The following is a 22,664-nucleotide window of genomic DNA, read 5'->3' on the forward strand; positions in this document are numbered from 1 at the left end:
ATAATCCCTTCCCTGGCACTCCCCAAGTTTATTTACTCATCAGCTACTGTGTAGATTGCGCTCTAAAAAGAGTACAACGCTTCCACGATGTGAAAAAACTAAGGCCTTTTTCAAAAATCTGAGACACGGTTTTGTAGCCAGTATTCTGAAGACCAATTGCCCGTTAACACCTAAACAATAGCCCCTCTCCGCTCAGATTTAAACTTTTTTACGTGAGACCACCCATGTTCTTTACACTTTCACTAAGATCTTCAAACAAATTCATCGCACACTAATTTTCTTGTTAACAAAAAAATTCATAGAAATAACATTCAGGTGATATATAATACTTGGGTAAAAGTACACATCTTGATGGCAAAATTGACGTTTGAAAATAGGTCGTCGCAAAGGCGGAAAGCTACCTTAATTGAGTAAAAAGCTGACGAAAATGATGAGATATGTCATTTAACAAAGGAAAAATCTACATAAATATAGTCTGATTTTATCAAAATTGAAAGCAGGCAGGATTATTACAAATAAAGTCAAAGGTTTTCGATAGGCCATCGATCACTGCATGAAATGTTATGGTAAGATGGTTAGATGCGCATATTTTCAAAATTTAATTTTGACTTGTTTCCCAGTGTTTACATGAAGGTGTTAGGACGGTAATTGTCGAAGAACACCCAACGTTATGGTACCCCTTGTCTACTGATACCGAAACGTATTGTACAATTAAACTCCACAAGTTACAGGAAACTCATTGTCAAGTTACAGGTTTAGATGAATAATGACGGGCATTATTATGGTGAGAGCTACTTAACCAGATATGAACTGAAAATGCTCACGTGTTTCATTATATATTGCATTTATGTGCAAGTTTGAACCTTTGCTACATGCTTTGCTACATTTAAAGTGTTATGATCAACACAATGAATTTCACCACAGATCAATTCTAAAGGTCATTAAGTATTCAAATATGTAATTATCTGACATAAAAATAATTAATTTCTTTGAGTACTGTCATTGTATCACAATATAGCATGTGTAATTACCTTTGGTCAAGTCCTTCAAGCTCTATATGCCAAACCGTGAAAGCTTGTTAGCTATTATGCAAATTATGAATTAGCTGACATGAAAATGCAAAATGACTTTCAATACTGTTATAACCTGGTATAATGATCAATGTACACAGCATGTTTCACCAAATTTTATCAAGTAAATGCCAGTATATATCCCTAATTTGGAAGGTTCATTAAATATGCATATTGGGAATTGGCTGAAAAAAATGTCAAATGACTTTCAATAATCTTGTATCATAGTATCTTTAATGTACATAGCAAGTTTTGCCAACTTTGGTCAAGTCAAAACAGATAGGCTAAATATCGCTAATAAATGCGGGATATCGGACCGCAGGCGGGCGAAGATTGCATTATAAGCGCGCCAACCCAAACTCACTGCATGGACATCACATTTACGAAATCGAAGTCCAAAGTCAACTACGTCATTGTTAGAATAAGAGAGGTTTTCCATCACACGGGAGCATACCACCACAAATTTTGCACAGATGGCGTTGCACTGGCATTGAAAAAGGGTGCATGGGAGCATGGAACGCGGGCAGTTTCCCTCGCTATGGGTAGGAAATGCATGAGCAAGACACACTTCCGGGTTCGCAAAAAACAGAGGATCCCATTTACGGGGCGCTCAAATATAACTATTTGCTGTGATACATAGCAGAGGCGTATATGTTTGTGATGCTGAGAATAACATCAGTAAATAAATGACGGGTTTTAAAAGTTGACGTTTTTTGCGATGAAACAGACTTCTGAAGGTAGCTCGCTTGGGGAACACGTCACCCCGGCCGCTGTCCGCTTTGACCCCAGTAATTCACACTGGTTTTGGTCGGCCCCAGGTACCCAAGTCACTTCGACCCCGTCACACTTTTGCCTACATGTCCACGGAGACGATTCAACATGTTCCACAACAAAGCCAAGACAAAAATTGAAAATATCAATAAAATGGCTTCACAAAGGCTGAAATACACGATACTCGATGAAGTATGAAGTTTATGAAATGAAATCAAAATTGACAACACAAGTGTTTGTCTCGGGTAATACCACTTGAAGTTGAACTATTCTACAGACTGTTTTTTTCCATACAGTGCAGTATTTGTCAGTGACAAATTAATCTTTGCAATACATTTTTTTGCGATGAGCTGGAAATTTGATTAATATCGAGTTAATGTACATTAATATTCCGTTATTTACTGGGACACGTTTATTTTCTCGATCCGCTATCTGCGGACTACGTGCTGAAGTACATTGACTGTTCATGTCACGACGATCGTTTCTCCCTCTGCAGAGTTTCTGTATCCCGTTAAACAACGCTGTACCTCGATCACACGATAGTGACGCTATGTAGCTGTGCAGTATTGAAACTTATCATAAAATGGCCACCTCGTCTAACAGTAACACGTATTGTCGGGATTATCGTACGGAAAAAAGACTGCAAAAGTAAGACTTATGAATCTTCATCAGAATTGAACACATCATGATTGTACACGAGTATCAACCGTGAATGCACGTTGAGCTCGGCAGTTACACAAGCATGGTACGCTACATGCATAGCCCTACGAGTATGGCGACAGTGTCCGGCTTTGCCAAGCCGGACACTCTCGTCATACTCGTAGGGCTAGCTACATGCACTGCCGCGATGCCGATCGTATGCATTCCAAGGCCTATCCCGGAATTTGTTTCACAAACAACCTCAAAGGAGAGCAAACATACTTCTATGGACAATGACGAACACGTTTCTTGGCGAAGCAAAATCAAAACAGTGCAGAAGTACATGAAGTAGGTCATGGCCTTGGACTCTGTGCACGAACCTGATTGGACACTTCAATACCTTTGACCCAAAGTTATTATTCATCAGCACTTCCATGCCATGAGGCTAGGTAGAGAACGTATGTACTCATTTCTGGCGATCGAGCAGCGAGGGAAACAATCAATTACCAAGGATAAAGCTAATTTGCTAAACGATATTTTATCTTGAATAGTGAGTTGAATGAGTAATAAAATATCATATTTTTAATGTTCAATACGAGGTTGAAACACGGAGGGACCGTGGTTGAAACCAGAGCTATCCAGCTGTAGCCAACCTGGACAAGCACATTTCACAGCGCCCTCAAACAGTCGATTGTTTTCACTTGTCATACGCGGCGTAACAGAAAAATTAAAACTTTCATAACTTCATTAATATCCAAGCCACGCCCACCAAAACCTTTTCAGTTCTAGCCATTTGAATTCTGAAGATGTCTACCAAATTTGACTGAAATACGTTCAGCCGTTTTTGAGAAAATGGACCAACAGACAGACAGACAGACAGACAGACACACACACACACAGACAGACAGACAGACAGACATCGCTGCGACATATGCTCACGTGTTCACACGTGAGCAAAAAATTATAATGTCTTCGTCGTTACATTCAAAACGGAATTTGCCGTCGACTCCCTTGTAACACCGATTTTCGAAGAAAGACATGACTTTGCCGAATATATCTTTTGGAATGTTTTTCCTCGCATCTAGTATTTGCAGCAGGAAATCTAGGATGAAGTTTCCAACTTTTGAGTCTTCTTTGAAGATTCCACGACGTCTGCATAATTGTATCTGGGTATGACTTTGACCTTGACATCTGGAAGTCTCCGACATAATATCTCTTGAAGATGTTTGGAACCGTAACAAAATTGTACAAGGTAAGGGTCGCTATAATATCTACCAAGCTCCTTCTGAATGTCTTCCCATGATCCTTCAAAAAAGCAGAATTGCACGCAGTACGCAGTTATTATGGAAAACTCTTAATCTCTATTGAAGTATTCGATAAAAAATATACTTATATGATGTGTATATTTTGATGCAAAGTTCTTGTTAGTTCTTTCTGAGAATGAGAATGCGCTGAAACCTTGTCTTGGCCAGAGAAAGAAAGAAATTGCATCATAGACAATGTAGGTCTTTACGCATTGGCGTCAATGTCGCCCATTTAAGAGCAAAGGTTAGAGGTAAGTCAAGTGCTAGTCACGCCTATTACTGGCAAAAGAAATTCACACTTGCATAAAATGTATGACTCTGCATATTTGACTATTAATGGAAGTTGAAGGCTTTGATAATCTAAAATATGATAATTTAACATAGAATGCGCCTGCTTGGCATATATCCAGACTCTCATACTTTCACAGTCCTCATTTGGTCTTCAACTTTCAGCCGAGGGGCGCATTTTGGAGCTCATTGAGTACATAAAGTTTTCACAGGCATATTTTTGTGATAATCGATTATTTTATGTCCCCTCATACAGTGAACACTTGGATGGCGGCCATTTCAAATTTCGAGTGTCGGTAAATATTTGGCAATTTTGCTTCTCTTGTACCAATTTTTGCAAGTTGATACATGATGTTTAGATTTGATTTCAAAATGCAATTGTTGAAAATATCTTTGAGAAAGAATGTGCAAAAGATTACGTCTTTCACTTTCGAGGCGCGTTCTACCTCCAGAATTGCTCCATGAAAGTTTTTGAGGTGATGTTATCAATGTTGGTTAATGCTGTCTTTTTACGCCTTATATCGTTCTTCTGATATTGTGGTGGCAGAGAAGGGTTCTTTTCCGTATATGGTCAGCGTATTTTTATATAGTGAGTCGTTGAGTAAGGTTTCCTGATGGTTAAGGGAGATCGTTTAACGAGTTTGTCGTACACGTAAAATATGGGCTCATGGACTGTACATGTACAATTGTATGGCATAAGCATTTTGCAATACTTGTAACTACTGGTACGCTGAGAAATGGACATGTAGGGACATGGAGCCCGCCCTCATGTTAAGACAGTACAATTTTTTTGTTTACTACTATTGGCTTTGCTGCCATTTCTGTTTCAGTTGTAACACTGCATTGTACACTGTACGGACGATGTTCTAGTGAAATCAGCCAATTTCCTGTCTGTTTGCCGAATAACTGTTCAGAGGTTTTCAGTAGAGTCTTGCAAAGAAGTAAGAACTCCTTTATTTATACTGTACAGTTATTGAGTTGTTTATATATTTTCAGTCAGTAATTTGACGTTTTCATGCATACTTGCCAAAACCATGTGAGTTACCGCCAATATACATGCGTTGTGCAATTCAGCATACAACGCGGAAAACGGACAATCGCCTGTGAATGCTGAGAGAAACTCTGCTATATCAGTGAATTTAGACTTTATACTTGTGAGATTTACCGGACACTAAACGCGGATCAGTTTACTGATGTTTATGAGGATGTTTTTACGGCCACTCAAGTTTAGGCCTATGTTGTGCTTAGTTGTCTGTTTAAACGGAAACTTACTGGTTGTACACGTTTAATGTTACTGTTCACAGATCGAATAAAAACCAATTATACGGTTTTCAAGACTCTGCTACCTGTTTTCGTGTTCACATTCCCTGAAGGTCACAACTACGACAGCCAAGTTTGATGAATATATATATATATATATATATATATATATATATATATATATGTGTGTGTGTGTGTGTGTGTGTGTGTGTGTGTGTGTGTATATATATATATATATATATATATATATATATATAATATTTCAGCTATTGTAAATCAAAGTTGAACAACATCTGACAAATGTGATTATGCACAGGCCTATTCTGTCTAACAGACTATACTCTTGGTTTATGCCACATGTAGCAGGATATTCCCGCTGTTATACATAGCGGAGATCCTAAGATACTTACCGGAGTTCAATGAAGTTATGATAAAGCCTCCCTCGTTCACAAACTCGTAGAGATCTACATAGACTTGTCCTACGTCGACAAAGTAATACGTACAGTGGAGACAGTGGATGATGTCAAATGTTCGTTTGTTCATCTTTTTCCGTGATTCTCTGATGAATTCACTGATAGTCAGTGAATGAAATTCAAATGTGACATTATTGAAGTGACCATCTTCCTGCTTGGACGTCACTGAATTCTTGAACCTTTCAATTTCTTGTTCATTTGGTTCCACAACTGTATAATGAACAGATCGAACTCTACTCGACAGAGCATCAATTATGGGAATATCTCTGAAACCTGGAACGCATAATGTGCAAATACAGTTAATGAATAAATAAATGGACGAATGAACGAGCGTATGGACGAACGAACATCCGTCCGTCCGTCCATCCGTATGAATGTATTTGTATGTATGTATGTATGTATGTATGTATGTATGTATGTATGTATGTATGTATGTATGTATGTATGTATGTATGTATGTATGTATGTATGTATGTATGTATGTATGTATGTATGTATGTATGTCTTCGTATAATCATTGCTTTGAAGCAGATGGGTTGGTAGAGTATGTCTTCGTGAGTATGTATGTCTTCGTTTAATCATTGCTTTGAAGCAGATGGGTGAGTAGATGACTAATCTTGTCTTTTTAAGTGCGAATATGTTCGATCAGGAGTGTGTTTGTTCAAATGTAGCTGAACGATATAAAGATTTCACATTTTAATGTAAGAAATAATATACATGAGATTTGGTACAATTCGCAACATATAGCTCAAGCCGATCGGCGAATGCTCTACAATTGTAAAAAATCGAAAGTATACGCGACTGCGGCTAGCGTTATTGCTATTATATTTATCAACTTGCGTGTCTCCGTCGTCTCATTGGGGTATTTTCTTCACTTTAAGCCCAGACCAAGCTTTTTTTTCCAGTGAAGCAGACGACATATTATGACAGTGCAAGTAAGGCAAAGTGCCAAAAGTACAGTGAGGCATTAAAACCAAAACGAGGATGAAATAGTCTACATCTGTGTTTGCACAATACTAATAATCTAATTGTCAAATTAAACAATTATTTATTTGTTTTCTTTATTTTCCTGCAATATTTTCGTACAAGCTAAAACAGCTAAAACAGTGAACAGAAATCAATTGGAAGATTTACAATCCTGCGGTACATTAACTGATTTTCTTCATGTCGATGCGTCCAATAAAACGTTTTTTCCAAATATGTCATTAAGTTTCTGTCACATTTGTATGTCTCGTTGCAAAGTTTGCTACAGGATTAACGCGTACAGGACTTTAACAAAGTAACATGCTGACTTTGAAAAGGCAGAACGCATGTTACAGCGACCTCTATAAAGCATGTCTACATGTAGTTCAGTATGCTCTTGATCAAGTTAATGCAGGGCTTTGACGAGATATGCGCACATACCGCAAAGCTAATTTCAGCTTGCCACGTGCTGGTTATAATCGCATACACTTAATACTGCCTACAATAACGAGACAATCCGTTCAAAGGAGCAACTATTGATTGGAGAGCAGGTATGTACGAATCATTTCTATGATGGGGCTTCATCGAAGAATGGTAACTTGAACACTGCAATGGCTGTTTCTGAATAGTTTCGTCATCGGAAGAATTGCCGATGACCTATAATGCAAAGTCCGGAAATCTCCAGTCTGAAACTTCCCAATATATGATGTAACTGGCTGATGAAGGGGTGTTAAGTGGAAGTGGACAGAAAAGCGAAGCAATCAGGATCTTTATATAGGAGTAGACCCGTTAAACAATCAGTACGCAATTCGCTATTGTTCAACTTTGGAACGATATGTCACCGGTTACCGAACAAACAGAGGATGTCTGAATGTGGCGTTTGTTTTTTTAGACAATATGTTAGTTTGACCAGAATGCACGTGAAGTATTTTGAAAAAAAATTTAAACTAGTTTTCCACAATTGATTGGGAGTTTGAGGAGGGAGTCCACGTCCAGAGAGTCGATGTGAACTGTTAATGCTAAAGATGTACTCACAAGAGCATCTGAAATATGTCTAGTAAAACGAATACCATATCATTCATATGCAACATTTGCTTCGCGGTATAAGGAAGGTAACAAGGATTCAATTGAAATCGAGTATTTTCATTCTTTTGCTGCAATAAATTAGCCCTTCGAGCCAACAACTTACTCTTCCGCCAAATGTAAAGCATAAAAGCAAACAAATATCAATACATAGACCTATTTTCGCTGTCTTTCTTTGTCAGGATATAGAAAATAGCTATTTTTACTGAAAAGATTGTAAACACTAAGTTTGTTTGTTTTTCACCTGAGCACTGCAAACGAAGAATTTTACAAAAAGCGCAAAACCTTAATATATCACTTGTGGAACGTCAGTAGCAACACCATTCAAAAAGTGGTAAGGTAGCTACATGCATAATTGAAAACCGCCTACCGGGTCATTAAAGCTACAATTATTGCAGCTCAAAGGCAGCTGAAAATGACTTACCTTATAGATTTGTGGTTAACATTGATTTGTCACAAAACCTAATGGCGCATAGAGAGTATACGGGCTTAGTTCGACTCTTCATACTTCAAATTCCCAAGGCTTCCGTACCCTCTGCATTAAGTCTATAGATCGAATTGTGAATCAGCTCTCCCTGCGTGTGGAACCCCCTTTACTAAGAATTCCCGCACATTATTCGCAAAACCCGGTTTTGGAACCCATTCACCGGTCAAACTAATATCATATTCTGACAATTCTGACATTCTCCGCCGAAGAGTTCACTACAACACGCAACATTGTTCTAATTATGATGGCAGTAAGAAGCTTCTCTTCCGGTATATTATAAAAACTCTCATCAAATTACTTGCAGATCTTCATTACACTATGGGAAACTCTGTTTCAGTTCTGCTAAAATGCCTGTTCACAACCTTATGTCACTTTGCTAATGTTTTTAAAATGCATGTTAATTAGCTTTGCACTGCAAATATCTACTTGCATTATGGTAGCTCAAACAAAAGTGACCAGGAGATGTGCAACTCACAGTAAATGACGCACTGCACCTCAAGAATGATTGACAAAACCTTCAGGCAACTCAATGTGGATAATGATAAAATTTGTGCATATACTTATGAATTCATCTCTCTACACACACAGTATGCTGATATTTCAGGTGCATACCAAGCTCTTTTCTGTAGCTCAGCTACAGCACTGCTAATTGGAGACGTCATCATTAGTCAGTATCCTTGAATCATACAAAAGAACATATCTAAGTTTAACTGGATACTAGCTCACACGTCAGTGACATGAAGGCGCTTGATCTTGGATTTAAAAAATACCGATTGATTACTGAAATTAAAGATAATGCATTGTCTTGCAAATGCATTTAATACTATGAAGGGAATTATCCATGCTACGCCACATCAAAAATACATACGATGACAAAGTCAATGTCGTAACAAAGACTAAGTTAAGTTCCGACAATTTCGTAGATGGAACACTATACAAAGTACATCTCACAAGTTGTGCGATTCAAAAAAGTTGTACCTTTTTAGCTCCGCTGTCAGCGACGCAGAGCTTATCAAATAGGCTGATTTTCCGTCGTCGTCAGTCCGTAATCAGTCGTCCGTCAACAATTGACCTCTCCTCTGAAACCGCAAGTCCGATTATTTTTAAATTTTATATGCAGTTCACTTTTGGTGACCTTACTTGGGTTTCTTCAAATCGTGGCGAAATTTGCATATTTGTATTTTTGGGGCATCTTTTGCTGTTTTTGGTAAAAAAATCTTCTTCTCTAAAACCGCATGTCCGATTGCTTTGAAATTTGATATGCAGGTTACTTAGGATGACTTCAGTTAGATTTGTTCAAATCGTGGTGAAAAATTGCATATTTGAATTTTTAAGGCAATTTTTGTCATTTTTGGTCAAACTTTTTTTTAAATTTTCTTCTTCAAAACTACAGTTCAGATAGCTTTGATATTTGGTACATAGGTCCCTAGAGATGATCTATTTCAGATCTGTTCAAATTGTGAAGAAATATGCAAAATGTGTTTTTAAGGCATTTTTTGTCATTTTTTGTCAAAAAATTTCTTTCATCAAAATCGCTTGTCTAACAGCCTTGATATTTGGTATATCGGTTTATAGGGATGAGTAAAAGGTAATATATTTAAATTATAAAGAAATCTACCATTTTGTATTTTTTGGGCAATTTTTGCCATTTTTGGTCAACAATTGTGTTTCTTAAAAAGTACCGGTCTGATAGCTTTGATATTTGGTGTACAGATTTCTACAGATGAACTAAATGTTACTGTTGAAATTATGATGAAACCTGCAATTTTGTATTTTGAGGGCAATTTTGCCATTGTTGGTTAAAAAATATATTTCTCAAAAACTGCATGTCTGATAGCTTTGATATTTGGTATACAGGTTCAAAGGGATTATTTTAATATGATATATAATGGAATTATGATGAAATCTGCAATTTTTATTTTTGGGGCAATTTTTGCAATTTTTGGTCAGAAAACATGATTCTCAAAAAAACTACTCATCAGATAGCTTTGATTGATATTCTTAGGGATGATCCAATGTGATATATTCATATTATGATGACGTCTTCAATTGTGTATTTTTGCAGATATTTTTGCCACTTTTTTCTGGCCACTAAAATGAGCTATCAAAGATTTCCACATTCTTCATCAACACATGAAAGTACCATGATAATCTACAGACTACATGGATATTTCTCTAATTTGTCTTGCAAATCCATACTATCGAAAGAGAATAAGCTACGATACTTCATTGTGAGACACGATAAAATAAAGGCAACTGCATAATATTATGTTTTCTCATATTTATACATACAGAATAAAACTTATCAAGGGCATACCTCAAATACAATCACTCAACTCACAGTAAACATAGTCTTTATCAGACTCTTTTTGTATCAAAACGATCGACAGATAATTCTCGGTGGCGTCGATCCAAGGCTGAAATAGTTTTACTTGAAATATGCTGTAAGTATATCGTTTTCAGTTTTACAAAATTTGACATTATGGATAATGTACGATTCGCAGTAGATGGTTTGTTGCCTCTGTTTGATATGGAGATGAGTTCTCGCGAGGGGCAACATCCTCCCAAAAGAACTGTACAATATACTTTGCAAGAAAGAAATTGGAGATTATTCAATTTCTGTTTACAGAATCGCATATTCTTTACAGTCATCAAAAATATTCTCATAATAATCTAAAATGCCGGGAAATGTACCCACATGCGTTGAAATAACGATCGAAACATTGTTTGTGTAGGCCAAGGCCATGCAAACAATTGTCATAGGTCTGGGCATTGTCAATAACGTTTCCATATATGACAGAATATACCATTCCCATCACCACCTTTGCTGGCGCTGGCGAGAAATTATGAACATACTGTGTAGCAGAAGCCCCTTCTCTGCGTTTTCAAGACAGAATCCTCGTGTATTTACACACAGGCGCCGGTACCGATAGCTGAATGCCCATTCACAAAAGAGATATCTCGTTCCACGTTTTGTCTTATCCGAAATTCACGAGGACTTCGCCGCACGTATCGTATAAGGCCATGATCAAGAATACCTCCATGTTTTAAGGACAAAACGTGGCACTCTGGTGCGCCATCACAGCTAATCCACGTTTGTTGATCGTTAGAGGCAATTGGACGGAAGCTGCCATCAAGGCCGGTATGTTACGTTCATTTTCATTTTTTCCCACGAGATATCCAGAGAACGACTTCCTCACGAAAGGTGATCTGAAAAATCAATTACCGTTGACAGTTTTATACTAACCATGTCCCAAAGACGGCACATCGCAATAGAAGCGTGACATTTAAACTGTTCATCTCCACTATGTTGAAACTTAAGAAAGCTTTATTCCTGAAGTATTCTTGTTTTAAGAAATGTCCACACTGAAATAATTTATGGCAATTTTAGGTATAGCTTTTCCTTTAGTGATACTGTCGGAATGGATAATACAGAGATAGGCAAGATTCGTTCTTCTCGAGTTTTCTCGTGTTTGAGATTCTTTTATTGCACACAGCTTCAAAATTGGATGTGATTAGATTGCATGACACATCAAATGCTCATTATATCAAAGAAACTCAACCATCGCTGCGAAAAGGCTTGCGTCTTATCCCTTTTATTGGTTGTACACAAATAGATATTATGGTGATATTTGAATAGAACGATGGATGCAAGAATACCATCAAGTTTCTGGAAGTATCAGCGAAACACAACACGCGCGAAGGCAATATCGACAGATTTTTCCAGACTAGGGATGACTAGAATATGCCGTGCTATAGATATTTTTGTTTTTCTATAGCTTCCAGACAGCTTGTCGCATGTCGTGATCCGTTAATTGGATAAAACTCATATTAAGCTACGTCAGCTTGTCAATGTTACATAAGCTTATGTGCGATCACAATATGTGTTTGGCGATTTTGAAAAGCAACAGCCTGCAAGATTTAGTAACTGTAATATCTTTGGTATCCAGTAGTGATTCGTGTCTCCTTTATGCAAGACTTCATTCCCGCGTCACGTCTCCCTTTAAATGTAGAAGTCGAAATTGAGGGCTTTGCTTTACATTCAAATTTGCAGCATGTGAAGCGCGTAGATGCGAATCTTATCAAATGAGATTAAGACGTTTCCGACTGTAATTTTTGGTAATCATCTTTCTAAGTGCAAAATATCATTGTATGCTCAGACCAATGTCAATCGCACAATTACCGTTCTCATTTAAGTCACTTTTCAAGACAGTGATTTAGATGCAAAGATACTTAGGCTACATCAGGGAGGTGAAATTTAATTGAAAGTATACAAATTTACTTTTATATCATTTTAGCATAATACGTAGGCTTCCGTCAGTGACGTTTAGGTAGATTATCCGTGCACTTACACTAAGAATGTAATATATGTATTGCTCAAGACGCAAACAGAGCCTCAGTGCCATCCGTCAATGCTGTTGATTGATCCCTTCTCGTCGAGGTACTTAAAATAGTATGCGCCTTGAAAGCGAAATAAATTTTGCTCAAACTTTCTACAATCATGAATCGTTTGACAGTTTTCTTACAAAATCAAGAGCAAAACTCAGGGGTCACCTTGCAAATTTTGGTACTGGAGAAACAAATTACCAAGATTTACCGATATTGGAACTTCAAAATGGCCGCCATCCCTGTGTTAACTCTATGGAAAAATATAATTTTTTCGATTTAAGGAAACACTAAGATGGTAAAGTTTTCTAACACAAAGAGCCTTAAAATAAACACCCGTTTGCAAATGGTAGAATAGACAATAATGGGAAAAGTTGGAGGGCAAAAATATCTGTCCCCGGGGCGCATTCTTTTTTAAATGTAAAGCACTTTGAATAAGCTGCATGTTTTGTGGCAATACGGGAAAATGAGTTAAATGAATTGATTCTTAACAGCTAGCAAGAGACTTTGACCATTATCCATTTTGGCAAATGTTATAAGTAGCTTCATCGTAAGAATTCCTCCCCGTTTCCCTGTCTAGATGTTCAACTTTCCCATAGAAAACAATAGGATTGGTTCAACCCACGGTGGAAGGGTTAAATCAGCGAACCCTGGCCCTGACTCTATTTGAATGAGCTGATATGCATGTTAGCTAAATATGCATATTTTACAGTATATTTAGAACTCGAAATTTATAAACGGAACCTGTGATGTTTACTTCTTCCTTGCCATGATAAAAACTGTCATTCTTTTCCCTTCAAATCGAGGGTATGACAGACCGTGATAGATCGCATTGTCGGCTTATCTGTTCACATTGCTGATGCTGTACAACGCATGTATGCACGATGCATCGTAAAAAGGTCACCATTATAACGCGATGAAGTGAAATCACTATGGCAACTGCAGCTCTTATTTTCCAACTGTCAGAATACGAATTGCTCTGTAACCTAAGGGGACTGTAAAATTGAATTATCGCGTAAATATCTCCACCTACATTTAATGAGACCAGTAGAAAATTAAAGCAACTGGATGAATTATAGTAAAAGCGGTGTACCCTTATTGTTTGTGGAACATTATAATGATACACTACTTTATGTGATCGGTTCAGAGGATAAAAGAGTTGCCAGTCACATGTTTTAAAATGAGAACGAAGTAAACAATAACGTTAGTTTATGAATGTCTTGTTCAGACACGTAAATTATTATTTTAGGAGCTCGTTTGAAACTCGTTGAAAGATTTGGATGTTATTTCATTAATGTAATAGCAATGGCTTGATGGAAAGAAATTAACAACGCGAGAACTAGTTGCAACAACAAGGCATTAATGTATGTGACTTTCGGGCAATTGCGCGATTCTCTTGTTACACATTGAAAAAAAGCGTCCCATCAAATCGCATAGTCAAGAAGACTAGTCCTTTACTTTACCGATGACTTAGTGTTAGAAAGTCACTAAAACATAACCTTCGTTAAGACTGCTTAAAAGACATGAGGAAACAAGATGAATTGAGTGTATTTTACAAAATCGGGATGTTGAGCCTAAACCACACGTGCAGATTATATCGAGCATGAAAAAACAGATTTGTTCATAAAGAAATCAGACAAGTGGGCCTTTACACAGTCGTCCAGCTGTACATGAAAATGGCGGTATTTCGACCGTTCCAAGAGAACTTAGAAAAGCAGCGATCATTTCAGTATAAAATAATTTGCCTTCACGACAGCTTGGCAGAAAGATAATTAATACGTAATTGCCCTCGTTTCCGTGGAAGAGAATCTAATATTCAACAGCTTGGTCTCAATCCAATTGAAGGTTTATTAATTCAAAACGGCGGCTATGACGACAATTCATCGTAATTATGACAGTTTTTGAAAAAATAACACCACGTACCAGTTGAACTGGAAAATCCGACCTGAAGTGAGTCAATCACGCTGAGTGGTTGAAAATCATGCACCGTTGATGTGTAAAAACATTGCTTGCATACGGTATTTTGCGTGCCTCGAAACGGACCTCATCTATAAAGTCTAGTATTATAAAGCTTGATTTACCGGTTAATCCATTATCATGCAGAGTGTAAGCTTTCATTACATTCGAACGGCTTTCGTATGTGTGAAGAAACACATGAGTCATGTCATATAAACTCACAATGCGACAAAGGTTTGAATAAAAGATCACTAACCAGGTGAATTGTAATAAAAGCAAACGATCCATTTAGCCTTGATTTTAACATTTGCAGTGTTTTGTTAACACTTTCGAAGCGTAATTGATTTTTACAGTCATATTCCTGTACGAAATTTTCTATAGTAAGATGCCTATAAATATCGACTTAAATGAATAAGCTCTATCTTTCTTATTGTGTGAATGTTCGCGACAAAATGTCAGGGGGTTATTGCAATATAGGCATATTATGAAAAAATCGCCGAAAGCAATGTGCCCTACCAAGTCGCGTGACCTTGGTGGCTAATTTGATTTCTAAAAAAAAACTGTAAATGAATTTTTTCTCTGTTTTAATAAATAATTTTAAGCATCGCAATGGAAAAATGCAAAACAATACACGGGGTCAGGAAGGGTTAGGGTTGAAAAATATTGCAAATAAATTACGTGAATGCACATCTATTGTATGTTTGCATTGTAGCAGGTGTCAATGACTTTTAAATTAAAGCCTATAAACTTAAAGCTTTATAAGCTGAAGCATAATCTAGGACACGTCAAAGTCATATAGGCGAGCGGCAGACTCACCTATTTTTCACACTTAATGTACCCACCTTACATACGGCCACATCATACATCATTTGAAAGCTTATTATCTCTACTTCAAGAAAATTGACGATGTGGAGCTGCCAAGTAGGGCCATAACCCCCTAATTTGCATAATTCACACGGGTACCCAATTTGCATAAATGCGATATAAAATTAGAAATTTCATTGTTAACTACTCTAAACATAATTTTAAACTATCGAGTGATATATCAAATGAAAGGTATTTGCATGTAAAATACAACATGGATATCCAAAGAGATATTTCAATTGATTTCACTGAAATATTTCCATATTTATTGTGAAAAAATTATTTTCCCCTTTTGAATAACAATATTTTAAAAATTTTAACACATGCAGCCACATCATACAGCCACATCATACGTCATTTGAAAGCTTATTATCTCTACTTTATGAAAATGGACAATGTTGAGCTGTCAAGTAGGGCCATAGCCCCTAATTTGCATAATTTACACGGGTACCCAATTTGCATAAATGCGATGTAAAATCAGAAATTTACTGTTAACTATTCTAAACATACTTTTTAACTATCGAGTGATATATCAGATGAAAGGTATTTGCATGTGGAATACAACTTTGATATCCAAAGAGATAATGAATTGATTTCACTGAAATACTTTCATATCTATTTAGAAAAAATATTTTCCCCTTTTGAATAACAATATTTTAAAACTTTTAATACATACAGCCTTATCATACAGCCACAGTATACGTCATTTGAAAGCTTATTATCTGTACCTCAAGAAATTGACAATGTTGAGCTGTCAAGTACGGCCGTAGCTCCCAATTTGCATAATTCACATGGGTACGCAAATTACAGAAATGTGATATAAAATTAGGAATTTATTAACTACTCTAAGCATACTTTAAACAATTGAGTGTTATATCAAATGAAAGGTATTTGCATGTAGAATACAAAATAGATACCCAAAGAGATATTAAAATGATTTCAATGAATTTTTTTCATAATTATATCGAAAAAAATACATTTTCCCCTTTTGAATATCGATATTTTAATAATTTTAACACATAAAACTACATCATACAGCCACATTAAAAGCCTGTTACCTCTGCTACACGAAAATTGACGATATGCAGCTGCAAAATAGAGCCGTCATTCTTTAATTTGCATAATGCACAAGGGTACCTAATTTGCATGAGTCCGATATAAATTACAAAAGTCCATTGTTATGTACTCTTCACTTGCTTTTAAACTATCGAGTGATATATCAAATGAAAGGTATTGGCATATAGAATAGAACTATGAATTCCAAACACGTATCTAAAATATTCTTATCAAATATTTTTATTTAAATCGCGAATATCTTCACTTATTTTTAATATTCATAAAATTGTGCAGTCAACACGAATAATACCCACATTATGCAAAATAAGAATAAAATATATACAAAATAAGAATAATTCAGCAACCACAGAACAAATATCGCTCTGACAGAGATTCAGAGACAATGGATGGTTTTCATTGGAACCCAACACGAGCTTAATAAGTTCATATCAAACATAAAAGATGCATCCTACTCTGAAATGTTCGAAAGCTCTTCTCAAAAAATCACATCTTTAGACCTCATTATCTGTGAAGGTCATCGATGCAACAAATTAACATTTTCGAAGAACACACACACAACCAACAGATACCAGATTCCAGTTCATTCAATCAAACGGCAACATTCAAGGATTTGTTAAAGGAGAAACATTACGATACATTAGAACAATTATGCCACAACAATACGATACAAAATATAGGATTTTTTTGAAATAAAATAATAAAGTAAAAATAAAAAGTAAAAGTAATTCTAGATCTTGTTTGATTATTACTAACTTTAGAACAATCGGATGACATTTAATTGTTATTCGATTTTAATTGAATTGCCTTCGAAACCTTGGAATCGCAAAAAGTAAAGGGAACCAAAACATTTTCAGGTCCCCTATAGGCACATCAAAACTTTCAAATGCTCCTCTACTACCCTCAAAATTTCGAGTCCACCCCGAATTCCTCCGCCCCTCACCACCATTATTTGTGAACGTAGCCTAATCACATACATATGAAACAGAAATATAAGCGTTACACCTATGCCAAACAACACCTACAACAGCTCTATCTCCGATTCACATAAGCATACACAAACACAACCAGGCCGAAACGGTTGACATTCTAGCTTCCTTACTTGAACAAACTTCAGTGAAACAACGTGGTCAAGTAGTGCACACGTTTCACCAACCGAAAATGAATTTTAAGCGACTTATGAAGACAACTCTATTCTCGAAAGGTAGCATCAAAGGATCGCAGTGTCACAGTAGTCTTTCAACTCCAGTGTGGGTTCAGGGCAGGATACGTAGCCTAGATTAGGGGTACGTCACGCCATGGCAAATCAACACTTTACACAAAACAGCCAAACATAACATACACAAAATTCAAACAACTATAAGATGTGAACGATGTGTGGAGTTTGCTTCCTCTAATACATGTCACCAGTTGTGTCTGCTGTCAAATTAATCTTCCATACACAAGGCAGCTATAACTGTGTCAACCCTTTTACTCATGACAAAACTTTAAAAAGAGGATGATGAATTTGTAGAATTACTAGATGTACTGGAAATGCATGTCACTGTATCGCTATGAGTGACTTGGATCATGAATCTTGCCATAACTTTGACTACAGCTTGCTCTCACACATTGTTTCGGCTACATAATTACTTTTCAACAGCTACGATAGTGTCGTTCATGGGGATCTTTCTTTTTGTTTAGACTTAATAGTAATTAGTGATATTTTCCCAACAAATCTTTACGAAAAAATGTCGGCGTTCTAATCATTAATCATATATGTTAAATATATATATATATATATATATATATATATATATATATATATATATATATATTAGTGCCGTTGCCTTGCTTACAACATTACAAGAAAATGTTGGTATACTTGAGTAACATTAAAAGGTTTTCATATGCTGTGAATGGGTATATTATACCCCATACAAAGGGCATGTTTGGAGAAACACTCTCTGACCTATAAAATCTAGACATTGGTATCGGATAATAATGCAGACAAGAAGAGCTATTCATATGTTTTGAAACATACATTAAACAAACAAAATATTCATTTCCAGACCTCATTTCAGCTGTTTGTTCTCCTTGTCCTATGCCTTTTTGCACATCATAATGTATGTGGTTGCAGATACTGCTGTTAAAAAATACCGTTATTTAAAAAGGGGAAATAACTTTTTTCACTACAAATATGAAAATATTTCAGTGAAACCACTTTGTATGTCTCTTTGGATGTCAATTTTATTTTTTACATGCAAATACTTTTCATTTGATATATCACTCGATAGTTTAGAAGTATGTTTAGAATAGTTAATGAATTTTCTAACTTTATATTGCATTTATGCAAATTGTTTACCTGAGTAAATTATGCAAATTTAGGGATATGGCCTTAATTGATAGTTCAACATTGTTAATTTTCTTGAATTAAAGATAATAAGCTTTAAAATGACGTATGATGCGGCTGTATGATGTGGCTGTATGTGATGGAATATTTTTAACATTGTTATTCAAAAGAGGAAAATATTTTTTCAATATAAATATGAAAATATTTCGGTGAAACCAATTGAAATTTTTCCTTCGATATCCCTTTCGTATTTCACATGCAAATACCTTTCATTTGATATATCACTCGATAGTTAAAAAGTATGTTTAGAGTAGTGAACAATGACTTTGTAATTTTATATTGCATTTATGCAAACTGGATACCCTTCTAAATTATGCAAATTAGGGGCTATGGCCCTACTTGATAGTTAAACATTGTCAATTTTCTTGCAGTAGAGATAATAAGCTTTCAAATTATGTATGATGCACCTGTATGCAGCTGTATGTGTTAAAAATTTAAAAGTATTGTTATTCAAGAGAGGAAAATATTATTTTCAATATAAATATGAAAATATTTCAGTGAAATCAATTGAAATATATCTTTGGATATCAAAGTTGTATTTTGCATGAAAATACCTTTCATTTGATATATCACTCGATAGTTTAAAAGTATGTTTACAGTAGTTAACATTGAAATTTCTAATTTTATATCGCATTTATGCAAATTGGGTACCCGTGTGAATTATGCAAATTAGAGGGTTATGGCCCTACTTGGCAGCTCCACATCGTCAATTTTCTTGAAGTAGAGATAATAAGCTTTCAAATGACGTATGATGTGGCCGTATGTAAGGTGGGTACATTAAACTCCTAAAATAAGGCCCTTTTTGTGGATTCGCCGCTCGCCTAATATGACACATGTCATGGAGTGGTTCTGTCGCACTTTCCTAAAAGTGTCACTAAGTTAGTCTGCAGGGTTTAGCAACAGATGGACGACTTTGTCGGATTATGTACGGAGAATATACTCACACAGAATACCACGCACAACAGGTAACGCTACTTTGTTTTCGCACGTATGGGGGTTTCTAAGGTAACGCTCTGTTTCTCTTTACCGAACATCCATACAGCTAATGTATAAATAAGCAAATAAACGTACAACTAAACCCGTATCACGCAGCCGAGTATGCCATATGATTACTTAAAGTCACGTTTGTACTTAAAAATGCCTGTTGGCTGTCAGTGTGGCCTGAAACCGTTCAATAAAATAACTTGGTTACATATTATTCTTTCAACCAAAATTTCACGTATTTTTAGCGATGATTTATGATTCAATATGTTGAAAACTTAATTTTCCAACTACAGTCTTTCTCGAAATAAAATTAGGTCGATTTTAAACAATAATTCTTGTGAGTAGAATCATCAATAAATTCAAAACACAGACGTTCCGCTCGCTCCGTACGTGACCTCTGTGATTGCTATATGAAAGTGAAAAGTAGGTAGTCCGTGGGCTGGAGGGGCCCACCGTGCACCCCCCCCCCCAATAAACCTACTACATGCCATTTTTTTTGTTCTTTGGGATCTGCTGAACTAGAAAAAAGATGTTAACATTGGATATTTTGAGATGCACCACCTGTCTACACTGGTTTTTGATTTGTATGTACCGCTAAAAATGGCGAAAAATGCGTAGGGGTAGGGGGTACTATATCCTCCCCTAAATTGAGTAAACTAGCATGAAATAGCACAAACTTTACATTTTTGGAAAGCTCAGATATTGCTCTTTCTGAGAAATACCAACTTTAGCAAAATTCATTTGTGTACATAGAATAGGACGACTTTAAAATGAATTTTTTTGACAATTTTGAATTTTTTTACCCAAAATACCATGTAACAATTGTGATTTACTTTTTATTAAGCACATTTTTTACAACTTTTTGTGTTTAAATTATTTCTTTCGACATATTAAACAAGAAAAAAGTGTTAACATCAGATATTTAACTATACACCACTTCTCTGGCGTCAATTTTGAATTGCGTGTATCTGTATTGGGAGTGCAGAAGCTAGGGGTAGGGGTACAACATTCTTTCCTTGATGAAGTAAACTGGCTTGAAATGCCATATACCTTATAGTTTTAGAAAGCTTAGATACTGGTCTTTCTAAAATATATAGGTATACATAGCATAGCTGTGCTGTATTTAAAGTGAGCCGAGTGCCTGTTGTTTAAAAAATATCTCAAGAAAACATGCGATTTAATACTAGCTACTGCGCTCTTTGTACTATACACCAGGAGAGTGACAGAAGTTGAAGACATAAGAATATAAGGTTCTCGTGACGTAGTACGCATTACCAAATCTTGCCATCTATAATGCTTCGTAAATGTTGTAAACTTCAAAATCGGCCATTTTGTAATTAATTGTACCCACTTTGATTTCATGATGTCATCATAATAACTATGTTACACCATTTTGTCTGTAATTTGAAATGTTAGGTTCAGTGTAAGAAATAAATTGTGAAAAGCTGGCTTAATTAACAGTAATTCAATCATTGTATTGCGGACATTTTGAACTCGGTCCGTCATTTTGGCCTTATGTCGTCATAATAATTGTGTCGCATCAATTTTATGTTTTATTTTATGATTTGAGATGTTTGTATCAGTTAATTCAAAATATAATGAAAACTGCTGAATTAATCATAGTTTAATGTTTTCGAGAATGTTGAATTTCCGGTTATTCCACTTGTCTGTCAACCCCCTGTAACGACCCTCATTGCAAGCTTCTCTTAGCAAGCTTTGTTAATATGACAATATGTACGACTGTTTAGTCCGCGAAATTCATGCCAACAAATACTTAAATTAATTAAATCGACAAGCTGCAAACTATTACCCCGAGCAATGTCCAATTTTAGCTTGGCTTAGAGAAGATGATATCTTGAGGCAGTATACGAAGCGAAAAGCCAGTCGCGCTGTTTGATTTACACTTAAAGCTCCTTCACACAGATGATTTGAATTATCTGTTACACCAGGTAAGCGAAACATTTTGACATCATCATTCGAAATGCGTCTTTAGACCATACTGACCGTATGTTTCCTTCTTATCAGCGGAAAACAAATGATGACTATACTGAAAATGAAGCAAAAAAAATCACGACCCTCCAAAATGCACAAGCGAAAAATTGAGACAATCCCAAAAAAACGTCAGCCCTCCCCTTTAATTTATGCGTCCGTAGTGATATACGATTTGAATTCTGTTGAAAGTAAATCAATTTGAACTGCATATACCTGTCGAATACTTGACTTAGATCCTCGACGTCTCACGTCATTTCTTGATTAAAATAATCTGACGACACATCCTATATTATTCGCTTATAAAAAGTATGCACGAACCGAACCTTAGCCCAAGACTTCGTAAGTTTCATTTCAAGTGAGCACTAAAATATTTCAACAATCTTTACCTTAAGAAGTATACGCATGTTATATATCGAATCATCCCCGGGCCGTTAATTCTCTGCAATTCTTCATCCCTGTTTCGCATAAGATCACTGTACAAGATTTTTACATGTCCAAATGTTATGAAGGGTCAACAATCTTGAGCATTGTCATATCTTTAGTCAGTCAATAATGCACGATATATAATGGAGAAAGCAGTGCACAAATATACAGTCACTAGCAGATAACCTCACGATCACTTGCTAACCCCTTCTCGAACAAGTCATTACCAAATGTGAAATTTATTATGTACTAAGC

At 36.0% G+C, this 22,664-nt stretch overlaps 1 long non-coding RNA gene across 1 annotated transcript; it reads right to left on the reverse strand.

Moving 5' to 3' along the window:
- LOC139122529 (uncharacterized) lies at positions 1-6,079 on the reverse strand. The gene is made up of 2 exons (XR_011549494.1): positions 5,743-6,079; positions 1-3,785 (listed from the first exon to the last, which is right to left on the reverse strand). It is a non-coding gene; the product is annotated as an uncharacterized lncRNA (long non-coding RNA).
- Positions 6,080-22,664: the final 16,585 nt, after the last annotated feature.

Source organism: Ptychodera flava, chromosome 22, assembly GCF_041260155.1.
Source record: "Ptychodera flava strain L36383 chromosome 22, AS_Pfla_20210202, whole genome shotgun sequence".
Lineage (NCBI taxonomy): Eukaryota > Metazoa > Hemichordata > Enteropneusta > Ptychoderidae > Ptychodera > Ptychodera flava.